A 15,281-nucleotide genomic window follows, 5' to 3' on the forward strand; every position below is an offset into this window, starting at 1 on the left:
TAGCCCATTCTCGATGACGTCACATGAAATCAACTCATGGCCCACACCTGCAGCTTCAGATCTCGCCGGACACGGTGGCGCGTGCCTGTAATCCAAGTTGCCGGGAGGCTGAGGTTGTCGGATCGAATGAGCCTGGGGTTTGTGGGACGCAGTCCGCTATGTCGAACGGGTGTCCAGACTAAGTTCGGTATCGATATGGTGCTCCTGGGGGAGCCCGGGACTACCAGGTCGTCTAAGGAGAGGTGTACCGGCCCAGGTCGGAAACGGAGCAGGTCAAAGCCCCCGTACCGTCCAGTAGTGGGTTAGCGCCTGTGAATAGACGCTGCAGCTCAGCCTGGGCAATACTTCGGAACCCAACCTTTTAATTCTTCTCCGTTGTGTTGATCAATAAAACAACCGTTCCTTTGGTTGCTTATTATGTCACAGAGAAGATCCAAAACGACAGGCTATTCACCTTTGGGGGTTTCATAGAACCTCACGTTCCCAAAAAGGCTGGCCTAACACACTTGATGTCATTTATTCAGGATGCACTGAATACAGACCAGAGAATTCGACTCAAGACAAATGAATAGGCTGTCCAGAATGTAGCCCATTCTCGATGACGTCACATGAAATCAACTCATGGCCCACACCTGCAGCTTCAGATCTCGCCGGACACGGTGGCGCGTGCCTGTAATCCAAGTTGCCGGGAGGCTGAGGTTGTCGGATCGAATGAGCCTGGGGTTTGTGGGACGCAGTCCGCTATGTCGAACGGGTGTCCAGACTAAGTTCGGTATCGATATGGTGCTCCTGGGGGAGCCCGGGACTACCAGGTCGTCTAAGGAGAGGTGTACCGGCCCAGGTCGGAAACGGAGCAGGTCAAAGCCCCCGTACCGTCCAGTAGTGGGTTAGCGCCTGTGAATAGACGCTGCAGCTCAGCCTGGGCAATACTTCGGAACCCAACCTTTTAATTCTTCTCCGTTGTGTTGATCAATAAAACAACAGTTCCTTTCGTTGCTTATTATGTCACAGAGAAGATCCAAAACGACAGGCTATTCATCCTTTGGGGGTTTCATAGAACCTCACGTTCCCAAAAAGGCTGGCCTAACACACTTGATTTCATTTATTCAGAATGCACTGAATACAGACCAGAGAATTCGACTCAAGACAAATGAATAGGCTGTCCAGAATGTAGCCCATTCTCGATGACGTCACATGAAATCAACTCATGGCCCACACCTGCAGCTTCAGATCTCGCCGGACACGGTGGCGCGTGCCTGTAATCCAAGTTGCCGGGAGGCTGAGGTTGTCGGATCGAATGAGCCTGGGGTTTGTGGGACGCAGTTCGCTATGTCGAACGGGTGTCCAGACTAAGTTCGGTATCGATATGGTGCTCCTGGGGGAGCCCGGGACTACCAGGTCGTCTAAGGAGAGGTGTACCGGCCCAGGTCGGAAACGGAGCAGGTCAAAGCCCCCGTACCGTCCAGTAGTGGGTTAGCGCCTGTGAATAGACGCTGCAGCTCAGCCTGGGCAATACTTCGGAACCCAACCTTTTAATTCTTCTCCGTTGTGTTGATCAATAAAACAACCGTTCCTTTGGTTGCTTATTATGTCACAGAGAAGATCCAAAACGACAGGCTATTCACCTTTGGGGGTTTCATAGAACCTCACGTTCCCAAAAAGGCTGGCCTAACACACGTGATGTCATTTATTCAGGATGCACTGAATACAGACCAGAGAATTCGACTCAAGACAAATGAATAGGCTGTCCAGAATGTAGCCCATTCTCGATGACGTCACATGAAATCAACTCATGGCCCACACCTGCAGCTTCAGATCTCGCCGGACACGGTGGCGCGTGCCTGTAATCCAAGTTGCCGGGAGGCTGAGGTTGTCGGATCGAATGAGCCTGGGGTTTGTGGGACGCAGTTCGCTATGTCGAACGGGTGTCCAGACTAAGTTCGGTATCGATATGGTGCTCCTGGGGGAGCCCGGGACTACCAGGTCGTCTAAGGAGAGGTGTACCGGCCCAGGTCGGAAACGGAGCAGGTCAAAGCCCCCGTACCGTCCAGTAGTGGGTTAGCGCCTGTGAATAGACGCTGCAGCTCAGCCTGGGCAATACTTCGGAACCCAACCTTTTAATTCTTCTCCGTTGTGTTGATCAATAAAACAACCGTTCCTTTGGTTGCTTATTATGTCACAGAGAAGATCCAAAACGACAGGCTATTCACCTTTGGGGGTTTCATAGAACCTCACGTTCCCAAAAAGGCTGGCCTAACACACTTGATGTCATTTATTCAGGATGCACTGAATACAGACCAGAGAATTCGACTCAAGACAAATGAATAGGCTGTCCAGAATGTAGCCCATTCTCGATGACGTCACATGAAATCAACTCATGGCCCACACCTGCAGCTTCAGATCTCGCCGGACACGGTGGCGCGTGCCTGTAATCCAAGTTGCCGGGAGGCTGAGGTTGTCGGATCGAATGAGCCTGGGGTTTGTGGGACGCAGTCCGCTATGTCGAACGGGTGTCCAGACTAAGTTCGGTATCGATATGGTGCTCCTGGGGGAGCCCGGGACTACCAGGTCGTCTAAGGAGAGGTGTACCGGCCCAGGTCGGAAACGGAGCAGGTCAAAGCCCCCGTACCGTCCAGTAGTGGGTTAGCGCCTGTGAATAGACGCTGCAGCTCAGCCTGGGCAATACTTCGGAACCCAACCTTTTAATTCTTCTCCGTTGTGTTGATCAATAAAACAACAGTTCCTTTCGTTGCTTATTATGTCACAGAGAAGATCCAAAACGACAGGCTATTCATCTTTGGGGGTTTCATAGAACCTCACGTTCCCAAAAAGGCTGGCCTAACACACTTGATTTCATTTATTCAGAATGCACTGAATACAGACCAGAGAATTCGACTCAAGACAAATGAATAGGCTGTCCAGAATGTAGCCCATTCTCGATGACGTCACATGAAATCAACTCATGGCCCACACCTGCAGCTTCAGATCTCGCCGGACACGGTGGCGCGTGCCTGTAATCCAAGTTGCCGGGAGGCTGAGGTTGTCGGATCGAATGAGCCTGGGGTTTGTGGGACGCAGTTCGCTATGTCGAACGGGTGTCCAGACTAAGTTCGGTATCGATATGGTGCTCCTGGGGGAGCCCGGGACTACCAGGTCGTCTAAGGAGAGGTGTACCGGCCCAGGTCGGAAACGGAGCAGGTCAAAGCCCCCGTACCGTCCAGTAGTGGGTTAGCGCCTGTGAATAGACGCTGCAGCTCAGCCTGGGCAATACTTCGGAACCCAACCTTTTAATTCTTCTCCGTTGTGTTGATCAATAAAACAACCGTTCCTTTGGTTGCTTATTATGTCACAGAGAAGATCCAAAACGACAGGCTATTCACCTTTGGGGGTTTCATAGAACCTCACGTTCCCAAAAAGGCTGGCCTAACACACTTGATGTCATTTATTCAGGATGCACTGAATACAGACCAGAGAATTCGACTCAAGACAAATGAATAGGCTGTCCAGAATGTAGCCCATTCTCGATGACGTCACATGAAATCAACTCATGGCCCACACCTGCAGCTTCAGATCTCGCCGGACACGGTGGCGCGTGCCTGTAATCCAAGTTGCCGGGAGGCTGAGGTTGTCGGATCGAATGAGCCTGGGGTTTGTGGGACGCAGTCCGCTATGTCGAACGGGTGTCCAGACTAAGTTCGGTATCGATATGGTGCTCCTGGGGGAGCCCGGGACTACCAGGTCGTCTAAGGAGAGGTGTACCGGCCCAGGTCGGAAACGGAGCAGGTCAAAGCCCCCGTACCGTCCAGTAGTGGGTTAGCGCCTGTGAATAGACGCTGCAGCTCAGCCTGGGCAATACTTCGGAACCCAACCTTTTAATTCTTCTCCGTTGTGTTGATCAATAAAACAACCGTTCCTTTGGTTGCTTATTATGTCACAGAGAAGATCCAAAACGACAGGCTATTCACCTTTGGGGGTTTCATAGAACCTCACGTTCCCAAAAAGGCTGGCCTAACACACTTGATGTCATTTATTCAGGATGCACTGAATACAGACCAGAGAATTCGACTCAAGACAAATGAATAGGCTGTCCAGAATGTAGCCCATTCTCGATGACGTCACATGAAATCAACTCATGGCCCACACCTGCAGCTTCAGATCTCGCCGGACACGGTGGCGCGTGCCTGTAATCCAAGTTGCCGGGAGGCTGAGGTTGTCGGATCGAATGAGCCTGGGGTTTGTGGGACGCAGTCCGCTATGTCGAACGGGTGTCCAGACTAAGTTCGGTATCGATATGGTGCTCCTGGGGGAGCCCGGGACTACCAGGTCGTCTAAGGAGAGGTGTACCGGCCCAGGTCGGAAACGGAGCAGGTCAAAGCCCCCGTACCGTCCAGTAGTGGGTTAGCGCCTGTGAATAGACGCTGCAGCTCAGCCTGGGCAATACTTCGGAACCCAACCTTTTAATTCTTCTCCGTTGTGTTGATCAATAAAACAACAGTTCCTTTCGTTGCTTATTATGTCACAGAGAAGATCCAAAACGACAGGCTATTCATCTTTGGGGGTTTCATAGAACCTCACGTTCCCAAAAAGGCTGGCCTAACACACTTGATTTCATTTATTTAGAATGCACTGAATACAGACCAGAGAATTCGACTCAAGACAAATGAATAGGCTGTCCAGAATGTAGCCCATTCTCGATGACGTCACATGAAATCAACTCATGGCCCACACCTGCAGCTTCAGATCTCGCCGGACACGGTGGCGCGTGCCTGTAATCCAAGTTGCCGGGAGGCTGAGGTTGTCGGATCGAATGAGCCTGGGGTTTGTGGGATGCAGTCCGCTATGTCGAACGGGTGTCCAGACTAAGTTCGGTATCGATATGGTGCTCCTGGGGGAGCCCGGGACTACCAGGTCGTCTAAGGAGAGGTGTACCGGCCCAGGTCGGAAACGGAGCAGGTCAAAGCCCCCGTACCGTCCAGTAGTGGGTTAGCGCCTGTGAATAGACGCTGCAGCTCAGCCTGGGCAATACTTCGGAACCCAACCTTTTAATTCTTCTCCGTTGTGTTGATCAATAAAACAACAGTTCCTTTCGTTGCTTATTATGTCACAGAGAAGATCCAAAACGACAGGCTATTCATCTTTGGGGGTTTCATAGAACCTCACGTTCCCAAAAAGGCTGGCCTAACACACTTGATTTCATTTATTCAGAATGCACTGAATACAGACCAGAGAATTCGACTCAAGACAAATGAATAGGCTGTCCAGAATGTAGCCCATTCTCGATGACGTCACATGAAATCAACTCATGGCCCACACCTGCAGCTTCAGATCTCGCCGGACACGGTGGCGCGTGCCTGTAATCCAAGTTGCCGGGAGGCTGAGGTTGTCGGATCGAATGAGCCTGGGGTTTGTGGGATGCAGTCCGCTATGTCGAACGGGTGTCCAGACTAAGTTCGGTATCGATATGGTGCTCCTGGGGGAGCCCGGGACTACCAGGTCGTCTAAGGAGAGGTGTACCGGCCCAGGTCGGAAACGGAGCAGGTCAAAGCCCCCGTACCGTCCAGTAGTGGGTTAGCGCCTGTGAATAGACGCTGCAGCTCAGCCTGGGCAATACTTCGGAACCCAACCTTTTAATTCTTCTCCGTTGTGTTGATCAATAAAACAACAGTTCCTTTCGTTGCTTATTATGTCACAGAGAAGATCCAAAACGACAGGCTATTCATCTTTGGGGGTTTCATAGAACCTCACGTTCCCAAAAAGGCTGGCCTAACACACTTGATTTCATTTATTCAGAATGCACTGAATACAGACCAGAGAATTCGACTCAAGACAAATGAATAGGCTGTCCAGAATGTAGCCCATTCTCGATGACGTCACATGAAATCAACTCATGGCCCACACCTGCAGCTTCAGATCTCGCCGGACACGGTGGCGCGTGCCTGTAATCCAAGTTGCCGGGAGGCTGAGGTTGTCGGATCGAATGAGCCTGGGGTTTGTGGGATGCAGTCCGCTATGTCGAACGGGTGTCCAGACTAAGTTCGGTATCGATATGGTGCTCCTGGGGGAGCCCGGGACTACCAGGTCGTCTAAGGAGAGGTGTACCGGCCCAGGTCGGAAACGGAGCAGGTCAAAGCCCCCGTACCGTCCAGTAGTGGGTTAGCGCCTGTGAATAGACGCTGCAGCTCAGCCTGGGCAATACTTCGGAACCCAACCTTTTAATTCTTCTCCGTTGTGTTGATCAATAAAACAACAGTTCCTTTCGTTGCTTATTATGTCACAGAGAAGATCCAAAACGACAGGCTATTCATCTTTGGGGGTTTCATAGAACCTCACGTTCCCAAAAAGGCTGGCCTAACACACTTGATTTCATTTATTCAGAATGCACTGAATACAGACCAGAGAATTCGACTCAAGACAAATGAATAGGCTGTCCAGAATGTAGCCCATTCTCGATGACGTCACATGAAATCAACTCATGGCCCACACCTGCAGCTTCAGATCTCGCCGGACACGGTGGCGCGTGCCTGTAATCCAAGTTGCCGGGAGGCTGAGGTTGTCGGATCGAATGAGCCTGGGGTTTGTGGGACGCAGTCCGCTATGTCGAACGGGTGTCCAGACTAAGTTCGGTATCGATATGGTGCTCCTGGGGGAGCCCGGGACTACCAGGTCGTCTAAGGAGAGGTGTACCGGCCCAGGTCGGAAACGGAGCAGGTCAAAGCCCCCGTACCGTCCAGTAGTGGGTTAGCGCCTGTGAATAGACGCTGCAGCTCAGCCTGGGCAATACTTCGGAACCCAACCTTTTAATTCTTCTCCGTTGTGTTGATCAATAAAACAACAGTTCCTTTGGTTGCTTATTATGTCACAGAGAAGATCCAAAACGACAGGCTATTCATCTTTGGGGGTTTCATAGAACCTCACGTTCCCAAAAAGGCTGGCCTAACACACTTGATTTCATTTATTCAGAATGCACTGAATACAGACCAGAGAATTCGACTCAAGACAAATGAATAGGCTGTCCAGAATGTAGCCCATTCTCGATGACGTCACATGAAATCAACTCATGGCCCACACCTGCAGCTTCAGATCTCGCCGGACACGGTGGCGCGTGCCTGTAATCCAAGTTGCCGGGAGGCTGAGGTTGTCGGATCGAATGAGCCTGGGGTTTGTGGGACGCAGTTCGCTATGTCGAACGGGTGTCCAGACTAAGTTCGGTATCGATATGGTGCTCCTGGGGGAGCCCGGGACTACCAGGTCGTCTAAGGAGAGGTGTACCGGCCCAGGTCGGAAACGGAGCAGGTCAAAGCCCCCGTACCGTCCAGTAGTGGGTTAGCGCCTGTGAATAGACGCTGCAGCTCAGCCTGGGCAATACTTCGGAACCCAACCTTTTAATTCTTCTCCGTTGTGTTGATCAATAAAACAACCGTTCCTTTGGTTGCTTATTATGTCACAGAGAAGATCCAAAACGACAGGCTATTCACCTTTGGGGGTTTCATAGAACCTCACGTTCCCAAAAAGGCTGGCCTAACACACTTGATGTCATTTATTCAGGATGCACTGAATACAGACCAGAGAATTCGACTCAAGACAAATGAATAGGCTGTCCAGAATGTAGCCCATTCTCGATGACGTCACATGAAATCAACTCATGGCCCACACCTGCAGCTTCAGATCTCGCCGGACACGGTGGCGCGTGCCTGTAATCCAAGTTGCCGGGAGGCTGAGGTTGTCGGATCGAATGAGCCTGGGGTTTGTGGGACGCAGTCCGCTATGTCGAACGGGTGTCCAGACTAAGTTCGGTATCGATATGGTGCTCCTGGGGGAGCCCGGGACTACCAGGTCGTCTAAGGAGAGGTGTACCGGCCCAGGTCGGAAACGGAGCAGGTCAAAGCCCCCGTACCGTCCAGTAGTGGGTTAGCGCCTGTGAATAGACGCTGCAGCTCAGCCTGGGCAATACTTCGGAACCCAACCTTTTAATTCTTCTCCGTTGTGTTGATCAATAAAACAACAGTTCCTTTGGTTGCTTATTATGTCACAGAGAAGATCCAAAACGACAGGCTATTCATCTTTGGGGGTTTCATAGAACCTCACGTTCCCAAAAAGGCTGGCCTAACACACTTGATTTCATTTATTCAGAATGCACTGAATACAGACCAGAGAATTCGACTCAAGACAAATGAATAGGCTGTCCAGAATGTAGCCCATTCTCGATGACGTCACATGAAATCAACTCATGGCCCACACCTGCAGCTTCAGATCTCGCCGGACACGGTGGCGCGTGCCTGTAATCCAAGTTGCCGGGAGGCTGAGGTTGTCGGATCGAATGAGCCTGGGGTTTGTGGGACGCAGTTCGCTATGTCGAACGGGTGTCCAGACTAAGTTCGGTATCGATATGGTGCTCCTGGGGGAGCCCGGGACTACCAGGTCGTCTAAGGAGAGGTGTACCGGCCCAGGTCGGAAACGGAGCAGGTCAAAGCCCCCGTACCGTCCAGTAGTGGGTTAGCGCCTGTGAATAGACGCTGCAGCTCAGCCTGGGCAATACTTCGGAACCCAACCTTTTAATTCTTCTCCGTTGTGTTGATCAATAAAACAACCGTTCCTTTGGTTGCTTATTATGTCACAGAGAAGATCCAAAACGACAGGCTATTCACCTTTGGGGGTTTCATAGAACCTCACGTTCCCAAAAAGGCTGGCCTAACACACGTGATGTCATTTATTCAGGATGCACTGAATACAGACCAGAGAATTCGACTCAAGACAAATGAATAGGCTGTCCAGAATGTAGCCCATTCTCGATGACGTCACATGAAATCAACTCATGGCCCACACCTGCAGCTTCAGATCTCGCCGGACACGGTGGCGCGTGCCTGTAATCCAAGTTGCCGGGAGGCTGAGGTTGTCGGATCGAATGAGCCTGGGGTTTGTGGGACGCAGTTCGCTATGTCGAACGGGTGTCCAGACTAAGTTCGGTATCGATATGGTGCTCCTGGGGGAGCCCGGGACTACCAGGTCGTCTAAGGAGAGGTGTACCGGCCCAGGTCGGAAACGGAGCAGGTCAAAGCCCCCGTACCGTCCAGTAGTGGGTTAGCGCCTGTGAATAGACGCTGCAGCTCAGCCTGGGCAATACTTCGGAACCCAACCTTTTAATTCTTCTCCGTTGTGTTGATCAATAAAACAACCGTTCCTTTGGTTGCTTATTATGTCACAGAGAAGATCCAAAACGACAGGCTATTCATCTTTGGGGGTTTCATAGAACCTCACGTTCCCAAAAAGGCTGGCCTAACACACTTGATTTCATTTATTCAGAATGCACTGAATACAGACCAGAGAATTCGACTCAAGACAAATGAATAGGCTGTCCAGAATGTAGCCCATTCTCGATGACGTCACATGAAATCAACTCATGGCCCACACCTGCAGCTTCAGATCTCGCCGGACACGGTGGCGCGTGCCTGTAATCCAAGTTGCCGGGAGGCTGAGGTTGTCGGATCGAATGAGCCTGGGGTTTGTGGGATGCAGTCCGCTATGTCGAACGGGTGTCCAGACTAAGTTCGGTATCGATATGGTGCTCCTGGGGGAGCCCGGGACTACCAGGTCGTCTAAGGAGAGGTGTACCGGCCCAGGTCGGAAACGGAGCAGGTCAAAGCCCCCGTACCGTCCAGTAGTGGGTTAGCGCCTGTGAATAGACGCTGCAGCTCAGCCTGGGCAATACTTCGGAACCCAACCTTTTAATTCTTCTCCGTTGTGTTGATCAATAAAACAACAGTTCCTTTCGTTGCTTATTATGTCACAGAGAAGATCCAAAACGACAGGCTATTCATCTTTGGGGGTTTCATAGAACCTCACGTTCCCAAAAAGGCTGGCCTAACACACTTGATTTCATTTATTCAGAATGCACTGAATACAGACCAGAGAATTCGACTCAAGACAAATGAATAGGCTGTCCAGAATGTAGCCCATTCTCGATGACGTCACATGAAATCAACTCATGGCCCACACCTGCAGCTTCAGATCTCGCCGGACACGGTGGCGCGTGCCTGTAATCCAAGTTGCCGGGAGGCTGAGGTTGTCGGATCGAATGAGCCTGGGGTTTGTGGGATGCAGTCCGCTATGTCGAACGGGTGTCCAGACTAAGTTCGGTATCGATATGGTGCTCCTGGGGGAGCCCGGGACTACCAGGTCGTCTAAGGAGAGGTGTACCGGCCCAGGTCGGAAACGGAGCAGGTCAAAGCCCCCGTACCGTCCAGTAGTGGGTTAGCGCCTGTGAATAGACGCTGCAGCTCAGCCTGGGCAATACTTCGGAACCCAACCTTTTAATTCTTCTCCGTTGTGTTGATCAATAAAACAACAGTTCCTTTGGTTGCTTATTATGTCACAGAGAAGATCCAAAACGACAGGCTATTCATCTTTGGGGGTTTCATAGAACCTCACGTTCCCAAAAAGGCTGGCCTAACACACTTGATTTCATTTATTCAGAATGCACTGAATACAGACCAGAGAATTCGACTCAAGACAAATGAATAGGCTGTCCAGAATGTAGCCCATTCTCGATGACGTCACATGAAATCAACTCATGGCCCACACCTGCAGCTTCAGATCTCGCCGGACACGGTGGCGCGTGCCTGTAATCCAAGTTGCCGGGAGGCTGAGGTTGTCGGATCGAATGAGCCTGGGGTTTGTGGGATGCAGTCCGCTATGTCGAACGGGTGTCCAGACTAAGTTCGGTATCGATATGGTGCTCCTGGGGGAGCCCGGGACTACCAGGTCGTCTAAGGAGAGGTGTACCGGCCCAGGTCGGAAACGGAGCAGGTCAAAGCCCCCGTACCGTCCAGTAGTGGGTTAGCGCCTGTGAATAGACGCTGCAGCTCAGCCTGGGCAATACTTCGGAACCCAACCTTTTAATTCTTCTCCGTTGTGTTGATCAATAAAACAACAGTTCCTTTGGTTGCTTATTATGTCACAGAGAAGATCCAAAACGACAGGCTATTCATCTTTGGGGGTTTCATAGAACCTCACGTTCCCAAAAAGGCTGGCCTAACACACTTGATTTCATTTATTCAGAATGCACTGAATACAGACCAGAGAATTCGACTCAAGACAAATGAATAGGCTGTCCAGAATGTAGCCCATTCTCGATGACGTCACATGAAATCAACTCATGGCCCACACCTGCAGCTTCAGATCTCGCCGGACACGGTGGCGCGTGCCTGTAATCCAAGTTGCCGGGAGGCTGAGGTTGTCGGATCGAATGAGCCTGGGGTTTGTGGGACGCAGTTCGCTATGTCGAACGGGTGTCCAGACTAAGTTCGGTATCGATATGGTGCTCCTGGGGGAGCCCGGGACTACCAGGTCGTCTAAGGAGAGGTGTACCGGCCCAGGTCGGAAACGGAGCAGGTCAAAGCCCCCGTACCGTCCAGTAGTGGGTTAGCGCCTGTGAATAGACGCTGCAGCTCAGCCTGGGCAATACTTCGGAACCCAACCTTTTAATTCTTCTCCGTTGTGTTGATCAATAAAACAACCGTTCCTTTGGTTGCTTATTATGTCACAGAGAAGATCCAAAACGACAGGCTATTCATCTTTGGGGGTTTCATAGAACCTCACGTTCCCAAAAAGGCTGGCCTAACACACTTGATTTCATTTATTCAGGATGCACTGAATACAGACCAGAGAATTCGACTCAAGACAAATGAATAGGCTGTCCAGAATGTAGCCCATTCTCGATGACGTCACATGAAATCAACTCATGGCCCACACCTGCAGCTTCAGATCTCGCCGGACACGGTGGCGCGTGCCTGTAATCCAAGTTGCCGGGAGGCTGAGGTTGTCGGATCGAATGAGCCTGGGGTTTGTGGGACGCAGTTCGCTATGTCGAACGGGTGTCCAGACTAAGTTCGGTATCGATATGGTGCTCCTGGGGGAGCCCGGGACTACCAGGTCGTCTAAGGAGAGGTGTACCGGCCCAGGTCGGAAACGGAGCAGGTCAAAGCCCCCGTACCGTCCAGTAGTGGGTTAGCGCCTGTGAATAGACGCTGCAGCTCAGCCTGGGCAATACTTCGGAACCCAACCTTTTAATTCTTCTCCGTTGTGTTGATCAATAAAACAACCGTTCCTTTGGTTGCTTATTATGTCACAGAGAAGATCCAAAACGACAGGCTATTCACCTTTGGGGGTTTCATAGAACCTCACGTTCCCAAAAAGGCTGGCCTAACACACGTGATGTCATTTATTCAGGATGCACTGAATACAGACCAGAGAATTCGACTCAAGACAAATGAATAGGCTGTCCAGAATGTAGCCCATTCTCGATGACGTCACATGAAATCAACTCATGGCCCACACCTGCAGCTTCAGATCTCGCCGGACACGGTGGCGCGTGCCTGTAATCCAAGTTGCCGGGAGGCTGAGGTTGTCGGATCGAATGAGCCTGGGGTTTGTGGGACGCAGTTCGCTATGTCGAACGGGTGTCCAGACTAAGTTCGGTATCGATATGGTGCTCCTGGGGGAGCCCGGGACTACCAGGTCGTCTAAGGAGAGGTGTACCGGCCCAGGTCGGAAACGGAGCAGGTCAAAGCCCCCGTACCGTCCAGTAGTGGGTTAGCGCCTGTGAATAGACGCTGCAGCTCAGCCTGGGCAATACTTCGGAACCCAACCTTTTAATTCTTCTCCGTTGTGTTGATCAATAAAACAACCGTTCCTTTGGTTGCTTATTATGTCACAGAGAAGATCCAAAACGACAGGCTATTCACCTTTGGGGGTTTCATAGAACCTCACGTTCCCAAAAAGGCTGGCCTAACACACGTGATGTCATTTATTCAGGATGCACTGAATACAGACCAGAGAATTCGACTCAAGACAAATGAATAGGCTGTCCAGAATGTAGCCCATTCTCGATGACGTCACATGAAATCAACTCATGGCCCACACCTGCAGCTTCAGATCTCGCCGGACACGGTGGCGCGTGCCTGTAATCCAAGTTGCCGGGAGGCTGAGGTTGTCGGATCGAATGAGCCTGGGGTTTGTGGGACGCAGTTCGCTATGTCGAACGGGTGTCCAGACTAAGTTCGGTATCGATATGGTGCTCCTGGGGGAGCCCGGGACTACCAGGTCGTCTAAGGAGAGGTGTACCGGCCCAGGTCGGAAACGGAGCAGGTCAAAGCCCCCGTACCGTCCAGTAGTGGGTTAGCGCCTGTGAATAGACGCTGCAGCTCAGCCTGGGCAATACTTCGGAACCCAACCTTTTAATTCTTCTCCGTTGTGTTGATCAATAAAACAACAGTTCCTTTGGTTGCTTATTATGTCACAGAGAAGATCCAAAACGACAGGCTATTCATCTTTGGGGGTTTCATAGAACCTCACGTTCCCAAAAAGGCTGGCCTAACACACTTGATGTCATTTATTCAGAATGCACTGAATACAGACCAGAGAATTCGACTCAAGACAAATGAATAGGCTGTCCAGAATGTAGCCCATTCTCGATGACGTCACATGAAATCAACTCATGGCCCACACCTGCAGCTTCAGATCTCGCCGGACACGGTGGCGCGTGCCTGTAATCCAAGTTGCCGGGAGGCTGAGGTTGTCGGATCGAATGAGCCTGGGGTTTGTGGGACGCAGTTCGCTATGTCGAACGGGTGTCCAGACTAAGTTCGGTATCGATATGGTGCTCCTGGGGGAGCCCGGGACTACCAGGTCGTCTAAGGAGAGGTGTACCGGCCCAGGTCGGAAACGGAGCAGGTCAAAGCCCCCGTACCGTCCAGTAGTGGGTTAGCGCCTGTGAATAGACGCTGCAGCTCAGCCTGGGCAATACTTCGGAACCCAACCTTTTAATTCTTCTCCGTTGTGTTGATCAATAAAACAACAGTTCCTTTCGTTGCTTATTATGTCACAGAGAAGATCCAAAACGACAGGCTATTCATCTTTGGGGGTTTCATAGAACCTCACGTTCCCAAAAAGGCTGGCCTAACACACTTGATTTCATTTATTCAGAATGCACTGAATACAGACCAGAGAATTCGACTCAAGACAAATGAATAGGCTGTCCAGAATGTAGCCCATTCTCGATGACGTCACATGAAATCAACTCATGGCCCACACCTGCAGCTTCAGATCTCGCCGGACACGGTGGCGCGTGCCTGTAATCCAAGTTGCCGGGAGGCTGAGGTTGTCGGATCGAATGAGCCTGGGGTTTGTGGGATGCAGTCCGCTATGTCGAACGGGTGTCCAGACTAAGTTCGGTATCGATATGGTGCTCCTGGGGGAGCCCGGGACTACCAGGTCGTCTAAGGAGAGGTGTACCGGCCCAGGTCGGAAACGGAGCAGGTCAAAGCCCCCGTACCGTCCAGTAGTGGGTTAGCGCCTGTGAATAGACGCTGCAGCTCAGCCTGGGCAATACTTCGGAACCCAACCTTTTAATTCTTCTCCGTTGTGTTGATCAATAAAACAACAGTTCCTTGGTTGCTTATTATGTCACAGAGAAGATCCAAAACGACAGGCTATTCATCTTTGGGGGTTTCATAGAACCTCACGTTCCCAAAAAGGCTGGCCTAACACACTTGATTTCATTTATTCAGAATGCACTGAATACAGACCAGAGAATTCGACTCAAGACAAATGAATAGGCTGTCCAGAATGTAGCCCATTCTCGATGACGTCACATGAAATCAACTCATGGCCCACACCTGCAGCTTCAGATCTCGCCGGACACGGTGGCGCGTGCCTGTAATCCAAGTTGCCGGGAGGCTGAGGTTGTCGGATCGAATGAGCCTGGGGTTTGTGGGACGCAGTTCGCTATGTCGAACGGGTGTCCAGACTAAGTTCGGTATCGATATGGTGCTCCTGGGGGAGCCCGGGACTACCAGGTCGTCTAAGGAGAGGTGTACCGGCCCAGGTCGGAAACGGAGCAGGTCAAAGCCCCCGTACCGTCCAGTAGTGGGTTAGCGCCTGTGAATAGACGCTGCAGCTCAGCCTGGGCAATACTTCGGAACCCAACCTTTTAATTCTTCTCCGTTGTGTTGATCAATAAAACAACCGTTCCTTTGGTTGCTTATTATGTCACAGAGAAGATCCAAAACGACAGGCTATTCACCTTTGGGGGTTTCATAGAACCTCACGTTCCCAAAAAGGCTGGCCTAACACACGTGATGTCATTTATTCAGGATGCACTGAATACAGACCAGAGAATTCGACTCAAGACAAATGAATAGGCTGTCCAGAATGTAGCCCATTCTCGATGACGTCACATGAAATCAACTCATGGCCCACACCTGCAGCTTCAGATCTCGCCGGAC

Source organism: Hypomesus transpacificus, chromosome 6, assembly GCF_021917145.1.
Source record: "Hypomesus transpacificus isolate Combined female chromosome 6, fHypTra1, whole genome shotgun sequence".
In the NCBI taxonomy this organism is placed as follows: Eukaryota; Metazoa; Chordata; class Actinopteri; order Osmeriformes; family Osmeridae; genus Hypomesus; species Hypomesus transpacificus.